General features: G+C 42.3%; 1 pseudogene; it reads left to right on the top strand.

Moving 5' to 3' along the window:
• The first annotated feature begins 422 nt into the window (after positions 1 to 422).
• On the top strand, positions 423 to 1,897 carry LOC125360702 (annotated as a pseudogene).
• The last annotated feature ends 6,951 nt before the right edge of the window (positions 1,898 to 8,848 follow it).

The following is an 8,848-nucleotide window of genomic DNA, read 5'->3' as shown; positions in this document are numbered from 1 at the left end:
ATTTCATAATTGGGGGGGGGGGCAGTACTGGTATTTGAACTCAGACTTTGTGCTTGCTAATTAGGTCCCAGACCAAGAACTCTGCACTTTAAAAGGCATCTCTGACCATTCTAATGATACCATGCTAGGACACTGTTGCAAAAATAATGGAAAGACAGTGAAAGGTTATAAGTTAAAAGTGACCAGAGAGTGGCAGAAAGGGCGCTGGCGGAAAGACACCCGAATCCAGGAGGTCCTGCTTTACAGTCCCCCCCTACCCCAACCCTCCGCCCCCACCCCCACCCTGACACCAGGACTTACTTTCTGGCCTGAGGTGCTCATGCTGGAGTAATCCAAGGGGGAGAAAATCTGTTCTGGGTGAACCCAGGCGGGCCCAGAAATGTGATGGCTGAGGAACCGGGCACCAAAGACAAGGACTGGACTGAGGCTGGGTTTCAACCTAAGATTCTGGATATTCTTCTCCCTAAGATTTTGAGCTCACAATACAAACAGTGAAAATGGCACAGTCTGCATTAATGCCCCATAACTGGAAGGCATGACACTTAAAGAACACACATGGACTTGGGGCACATGGAAATGTGTACACAGAAAAAGGAAATCTATAATTCTTTAAAAGTGGAAAGGAATTCTTTACCAAAATGGGTACATTCTGCTCAGTTGTGAAGTTTGAAAATCTCCAAGAATTAAAAGGCTCTGTCACTGGGGTCCCATCATAGCCCTCAGAGTTATAGCAATATGTTCTACCATGGCCATGATTGACTCTGTCGTGGTATTGGCCTTTACATACAACTGGAGGAAGTGTGAATTTCATCATATTGATACACTGGACTGTCATGATTCTTTATAATTACTTCAATACCATGTTTGTTGGTCCTGGCTTTGTCCCTTTGGGGTGGAAACCAGAAAATTCTCAGTATAGCATGTATCTCCACTATTGTAAAGTCTGCCAAGCATTCAAGCATTCACATCACTGCAGAAAGTGCAACATGTGTGATGAAGATGGACCATCACTGTCCTTGGATCAACAACTGCTGTGGTTACCAAAATTACACTTCGTTCACACTGTTTGTCTTTTTGGCACCACTGAGTTGTATCCATGCTGCTTTCATTTTTATTATGACTATGTATACACAGCTTTACAATCGGCTCTCCTTTGGGTGGAACACCGGGAAGATATGAGTGCAATGAGGAGCCATCCTCTCCCAGTTGTTCCGTTTGGATTAGCTGCACTTGCTGCCACCTGATTTGCCTTGGGATTAGCTTTAGGAACAACCATAGCTATTGAGATGTTGTTTTTTTATTCTGATGAAAATAATTCTCAGAAACAAAACTTCTATTGAATCATGAATTGAAGAGAAGGCTAAAGATTGAATTCAGCATTACCAGCTAGATGAAATCTTTGTTTTCCCCTGTGATATGGGAAATAGATGGAAGAACTTTAAACAGGTATTTACGTGGTCAGGGGTGCCTGAAGGAGATGGATTGGAGTGGCCGACAAGGGAAAGATGTCGCCAGTACAGCTTAACAATAGAACAGTTGAAACAAAAAGCAGACAAGAGAGTCAGAAGTGTTTGCTATAAGGTAATAGAAACTTACAGTGGTGCCGACTGTCCTTTGAATAGAGGAATAAAAACTTTCTTCACAAGCCCTTGCACTGAAGAGCCTAGGATTCAGCTGCAGAAAGGGGAGTTCGTTTTAGCCACAAGAGGATTACAATACTGGCTGTATGGAGACAAAATTCTTGATGATTCCTTTACAGAAGGTGTTTCAAGAATAAGAGGCTGGTTTCCCAGAGACTGTATGGAAAAGTGTCCCTGTGATGCCAAAACAGAGCCGGCCCCAGAAGGTGAGAAGAAAACCAGATAGCCACTGCTGGAGTGAAATTAGTCATTTAACTTGGCTTTTTTTACTTGAAAATTGTACATATTAATGAATAATTATGCAATGATCCTACTCTAGTCAAGGTGTTCTTTTCTTTAAAGGTGCCCTAGTGCCACGATTTCTTATTTTTATTACCATTTGGAAACAGAGAAGCCATTCAGTATATGCCATTGAATCCCTGCTCACTTTACCACCTTTTTCTTCCCCCAAAAAGAAATATTTGCCAGGCATCAATGGCTGGTGCTTGTAATCCTCTCAGGAGGCTGAGATCTTAGGATCATGATTGAAAGCTGGCCCAAGCAGGAAGGTCTGCGAGACACTTATCTCCAATGAACCACCAAAATGCCAGAAGTGGACCTGTGGCTCAAGTGATAGAGTGCTATCCTTGAGCAAAAAAAAAAAAAAAAAAGCTTTGGGACAGTTCCCAGGCCCTGAGTTCAAACCCCAGGACTAGCACAAACAAACAAACAAACAAAAAACCCCACACATTTCTTTATCCAGGCAAATAGATTGCATTATCTCTAGGATTTTGCTCATTGCGCTAAACACCATGGACCTCACCTTGCAGATCAAGTCCCCAAGACTCCCCTTGGCAGGAGCATCTGCATGTGATAATGTCTGTCAGATATTATTTCTTACATAATACTATAGAACGTAATATGAGTCATAGAAGCTCATTTTTTTTTTTTTTTTTTTTTGGCCAGTCCTGGGCCTTGGACTCAGGGCCTGAGCACCATCCCTGGCTTCTTCCCGCTCAAGGCCAGCACTCTGCCACTTGAGCCACAACGCCCCGTTTGGCCGTTTTCCATATATGTGGTGCTGGGGAATTGAACCGAGAGCTTCATGTGAAGGAGGCAAGCGCTCTTGCCACTAGGCCATATTCCCAGCCCCAGAAGCTCAGATTTTGTTACCTGTCTTTTAATAATGCAGATTTTTGTTAAATCAAATAAAGATCAATGAATATTCTAAAAAAAAAAGTGAACAAAGGCCAGGCACTGGCTCACTCCTCTAATCCTAGCTATTCAGGTGTCTGAGATCTGAGGACTACAATTTGAAGCTAGCCCAGGCAAGAAAGTCTATAAGATAAGACTCTTATATCCAAGTCACCCGCAAAAAGCCAAAAGTGAACATGTGGTTCAAGTACTAGAGCACCATCCTTGAGTGAAAAAGCTAATGGACCCAACCTAAGCCCTAAGTTCAAGCCCCAGTACCAGCACACAAACACAAAAAAGAATGACAAAATTAGTGGTAGAACATTTGCTTAGCAAGGCTCCAAGTCTGGTGCCCCAGACAAACACACACACACACACACACACACACACACACACACACACAAAATGTGGCAAGATTAGACCAAGCCTACAAAAGACCCAGTCGGAGAGATTGTTGTTTTAGTAAATGATGTTTTATGGGCACGTGGCCATACTTCGCACCTGCTCCCCTAACGTACACTATGAGTATGCTGCTGATAGAACCTTGGGTATGCTAGCATGCTGTCTCAGAGAGGCAGACCTAGGCCCCCATTCCTTTTGTGTAACTTTATTTTTTGGTAGTGCTAGGGTTTGAACACAGGACTCCCTACTTGCTAAGCAAGCATTCTACCATTTGAGCCATGTCTCCATCCCTCCTTTGCGTAATCGTTAATGTTGCTTCATACTAGAATGGCAGAGTTGAGGACAGTCAGCCTTCTGATCTATGGGATCTACATCTACAGATTCATTTGCAGTAAGATAAAAAAAATTGCACGGAGTTGGAGGCATGGTTCAAGTGTTAAAAGTGCGGACCTGGTGAGTGCAAAGCCCTGAGTTTAAATCCCAGCAGTTCAGATTTCTCAAAAATGTACAAAACAGTTTCTGCCTGCAGTGAGCATATACAGCTGTTTTTCGTTTCATCATTCCCTAAACAATATAGTTGCACAATATGCACATTAGCTATTCAAAGTCATCACTTAAGGTATTTGGGAGATGTGTGAAATTATGTGCAAATACTGCACCATTTTATATAGGGACTTGAATATCCACCAATTTTGGTAGGGAATGGGAGGGGCGGGTCCTGGAATCAGTCCTCTCCCCAAGATCAAGGGATGAAATATATTTACTATATGATACTTTTCAGAAAAAGTTTGCTGGCTCTCTGTTTACATGAAGGACTGGAAGGCAGGGAGGAAAAAGAGATAGATATTTAGGGCCAAGAGTAGGAAGGGATGGGATGGTGTGATTTGGTGGGGGGGGGGGGGTGGAACTGAACTCCAGAGAATGTACTCTGACATCACCAGATGGGACACACGCTGAGAGAAACCAGCTGGGCAGTCCAGCAAGGATAAAAAAGATGCCTGGGGAGATGTCCCCCCCTCTTCTCCTGGCTCAGCACTCAGCTGCATTGAGGTTTTCTGCACTGGGTCCCCACTAGGCTGCTGTTTCCTCTCAGAAATAAGGCTAACAGCTGTAGCACAGGCAGCACAGGCGCTCCAAAGACATCCTCTCATTTATTTACATCATTCAACAAGAAGGGGGAATTATTTCCGTTTTACAGATGGGAAAAATGAGGTTCAATAATTCATCCAAGAACAGATCTGCCAGGCACAGTTCTCAACACTTATCTTTGGCAAATTTAACGATCTGCTGTGGCCTTTTTTTTCTTTTTCTTTGTCCTGGGGCTTTTGTGCTCAAGAGTAGAGTGCTCTACCACTTTGAGCCACAGCTCCAATTCTGGCTTTCCGGGTAGTTATTTGGAGGTAAAAATCTCACAGGCTTTCCTGCCCAGGCTGGCTCTGAACCATGATCCTCAGATCTCAGCCTCCTGAGTAGCTAGGATTTCAGGCATGAGCCACTAGTGCCTGGCTTTGCTGTGCACTTTCTATGGCTTACAAAAGGGATTTTCGAAGGACCATTCCTGGTGACTTTCAGAACATGTTTTTGTGTTTCTACCAATTTCTCATGTTCCTCATAGCTTCCAGTTTTGAAGTCACTTCTTGATCCATAGCAAAACATCGCCCTTAATCCTATCTATGGTAACTGAATATTTATATTACCAGTTCTTCTGGAGCCTGGCCAAGCCTCTTGATCAGCTAAATGAAAATTGCATCTGTTGGCAATTTATTCATGCTGAGTGATACCTTCTGAGTTGGAGCAGGTGATCGAATCTTGGAGAAATCTAATGTTCTACAATCAAGGCCCAATCCACATACACCTCCAATATGAAAACAAACAATTTAAAGAGGAGACCAAATCTTGCATAAATTGAGAATAATTCCCTATATCCGCTTTATTTATTTCACAGACAAACAAAAGAAAAGATTACTTAGTCACTATTTATTTTCCTCCTTTGATAAATAGTATTGCCAATGTAGTTTTAATGTATGTTGGGGAGAAAATTTACCTTAGACTGGATGTAGTAGTACATGCCTGTAATTCCAGCTTCTTGGGAGGTAGAGGTAGGAGGGTGGAAGTCCAGACCAGCTGGGGCAAAAACAAAAGCAAGATCCTATCTGAAAAACTAACCTTTAGGAAAAAATGATTGTGGGATGGCTCAAATACTAGAGCCCTAGACTAACAAATACAAGACCCTGAGTTCTGTCCTCAGTATTACCAAAAAAAGAAAAAAGTAATGCCCCTGTACTGAACAACACTTCCTTGGCATTATTCCTTAGAAAAGCATGTAACAATGAAGTACATGGCATGCGCACTCTATTGGATATTTTAACACATCTGGAGATTGTTTAAAGTATATAGCAGGATGAGCACAGGTTTTATACAAATACTATGCTGTTTTATACAAATGATTTGATCAGCTTCGGATTTTTCAGATTTTGGTATGCATGAAGGTTCCAGAACCAATCCCTCACAGACACAAGGGACAACTGTACTCTCATGTTGTATTTGATAAATTGCCCCTCTTTTGGCTGCCCAGTGGGTAGGGTGTCAAATCCACAAAACATGAACTCTGCTGGCCTTTTCATTGCTAAGTCCTGCAGTTAGAAAAGTGCTGGGTGCACAGTCAGATCTTGAATAGCTAAATGAATGACTGAAGTTATTTTCCTTTTTGTTGTTGTTGTTGTTATGTTGGTCCTTGGGTTTGAACTTGGGGCGTGGGTGCTGTCCCTGAGTTTTTTTTCTCAAGGCTAGCACTCTACCACTTGAGCTACACCACCATTTCCGGCTTTGTTGTGGTTAACTGGAGGTAAGAGTTTCCTGCTTGGGCCGTCCTCAGATCTCAGCCTCCCTAGCAGCTAGGATTGAAGGTGTGAGCCACAAGTGCCTGGTTTCACTCTGGTTGTTTTTTTTGTTTGTTTGTTAATTATGTAGTACTTGGATCCTTTTCTAAGTTTTACAATGAGTCTTTCCTAGTTTGAAACTTTACATCTTTGTACTTACATTTTAATTGTCTCACTTTAGTAAGTCTTTGAAAATGGCTATGCAAGGTTCTCCAAATTAATCTATAAGTTTAAAGTAATTGTTACCAAAATCCCAATGTGGTTTTCCTTAGCATTTAACACACTGTAAAATTCACATATAAGAATAAAGGTTAGAGTTGGTATTTCCAATCAATGAGGAAAGTGTGGATTATCTAATACATAGATGGGGACATTTGGCTGCCACACAAAAAAAACCTGAAGTCTCTCTCTCTCTCTCTCTCTCTCTCTCTCTCTCTCTCACACACACACACACACACACACACACACACACACACACACACAATATGCACACACCTCCAATGGCTTATGACTCAAACAAAAAAACCCACAAAACTGCATTAAAATTAAAAGAAAATATAGAAACTTAAGATCCTCAAAATGTGAACTACAGAGGAGAAAAAATGATAATTTTACTACATCAAAATGAAGTATCTTCTCCAACAAAAGACACCATAAGTAATGTTTAAAATTTAGCAGTATAGTGAGAAAAAAGTAATTTTGTGCCAGTACTAGGGCTTGAACTCAGAGCCTCACAATCTTCCTTAGCTTATTTGCTCATGACTGGTGCTGACACGTGAGTCATGCCTCCACTTCCGGCTTTTTCCCTGGTGAACTGGAGAGGTTTTCAGCTGTGTCATCCTGGGCTGATTTTGAACCCTGATCCTTTGATCTCAGCCTCCCAAATTAGCTATGATTACAGGCATGAGCCACTGATGCCTAGTGAGAAAAGATAATCTTATATTTCATGAAGCAAGGTATTGATTAAAAATATAAAGAATGTTTATGAATTAGCAAAAGACAAATAATCTAATTTTGAAATGGTCAAAAATTATCCCTGGGTAGTGTTTTTCTTAAAGAGACTAATAAATGACTAATAAACATATGAGTAGTTACTCAGTCTCAGCTGGTTGGGGTGTAGCGTGCCGGTAGTCCCAGCATACAGGAGACTGAAGCAGGAAGATGGTCAGTTTGAGGTCAGCCTATTTCAAATAACATCAACAACCACAAAGGTTACTGGATCTCCCCAGTGCATAGGAAAATACAAATGAAAACAATGAAATCTTATTTCACACCTATAGTATGACATTTGAGTGTGATAATGTCCAGTGCTGGCAAAGATGAAGACAAACAGCCTTGGTAGTGCACTGAGAGTAAATCAGCACAATCTGAACTTTAGGGGAAACAATTACTGCAACTGTTTTCATTGTAGAGTTTCTAACTGTGATCTGGCAATTAGGTACCTCTGCATCTTGTCTAAAGAAATGTAAGCACAAGGAGGCCTATGCCAGACTGTCTCTATAGCTTTGCTTGTAAATGAGAGAATCACAAATGTCTATAGGGAGGGGAGAGGCATAAAGTAAGTAACACACAGGGCATTAAGAGAAATTTATCAGCTGGGCACTGTTGGCTCACGCCTGTAATTCTAGCTACTCAGGAGGCTGAGATCTGAGGATCTCGGCTCAAAGCCAGCCAAAGCAGCAAAGTCCCTGAGACTCTTATCTCCAATTAATCACCAGAAAAGCAGAAGTGGAGCTGTGGCTCAAAGTGGAAGAGCACTAGCCTTGAACAAAAGAAAGCTCAGGAACAGCAGCCCAGGTCTTGAGTTCAAGCCCCACAACCACCACCACCAACAACAAAAGAAACGAATCAGAGCTATCAGTTGATGTCATCACGGTCAAACACATTGCTGGGTGAGAAAAGTAATTTTCAACATGTACACTGTGGTGATCATTTATAAAGAAACATGTGAAACAATGCTATGTGTCTGGGGGGGTACACATGCATATGTCATACAGATGGGAAAGCAGTAGGTGTACCCCCACTTCATCGCTGTGTTTCTCGTGAATACACATGGCAGAGCAGACAAATGGCAAGATGGTGGCGAGGTGGCTGGCTGGGAGAGGGGATATTAGCTATCTGCTATCATGCAGAGGAGCTCTCACGAACCTCTGTATCACTTACGGGATTTTTTTTCAAAAGAAATGACCTTTAAGGAAATGAACTAGTGCTCAATAAGTTGGATCCACAACTTGAGAGGAAGCCCTTAGACTATTTTACAGAACTTTCCCATTATCCAAGTCCTGGTCAGTGGGCTCAACTCAATAAAGAGTACGTGGCCCCAACTCAATAAAGAGTATGTGAGCCATTTGCTCAGGTCAACAACTTTTCTGCTGCTGGGAGCAAAAGTCAAAGTGTTGTGCCAAGTTGCAAGACCAGCACCAAGAAGACCACCGAGACTCAGACATTCCGAAATGCAAAAGCAAGGCAAGGCTTTATTTAAGTGAGCTGCAACTCGGGCCTCGTCCTACCCACCGACACAGCGGAGGTTAGGAGGGAGCCTCGAGCTGTGATTACACAGGGCTTATAAAGGCAAAGAACAAGGTTACACCAATCAGGTGTTCAAGCAAGCAAGATTAGGACACAGGTACAAATCTGATTGGCTCAGGGTTCGATTCTAAAATGGGGCTCACGTGGTAAAATGGGGTTCACGTGGTAAAGTGGGGCCTGACTTCAAAGTCTGGCACTTCAAAAGGAGGAGGAATTCCAGAAGAG

The sequence above is a fragment of the Perognathus longimembris genome, chromosome 12 (assembly GCF_023159225.1).
Source record: "Perognathus longimembris pacificus isolate PPM17 chromosome 12, ASM2315922v1, whole genome shotgun sequence".
NCBI classification, from domain to species: domain Eukaryota; kingdom Metazoa; phylum Chordata; class Mammalia; order Rodentia; family Heteromyidae; genus Perognathus; species Perognathus longimembris.
This window is presented reverse-complemented; position numbering and strand designations above follow the sequence as displayed.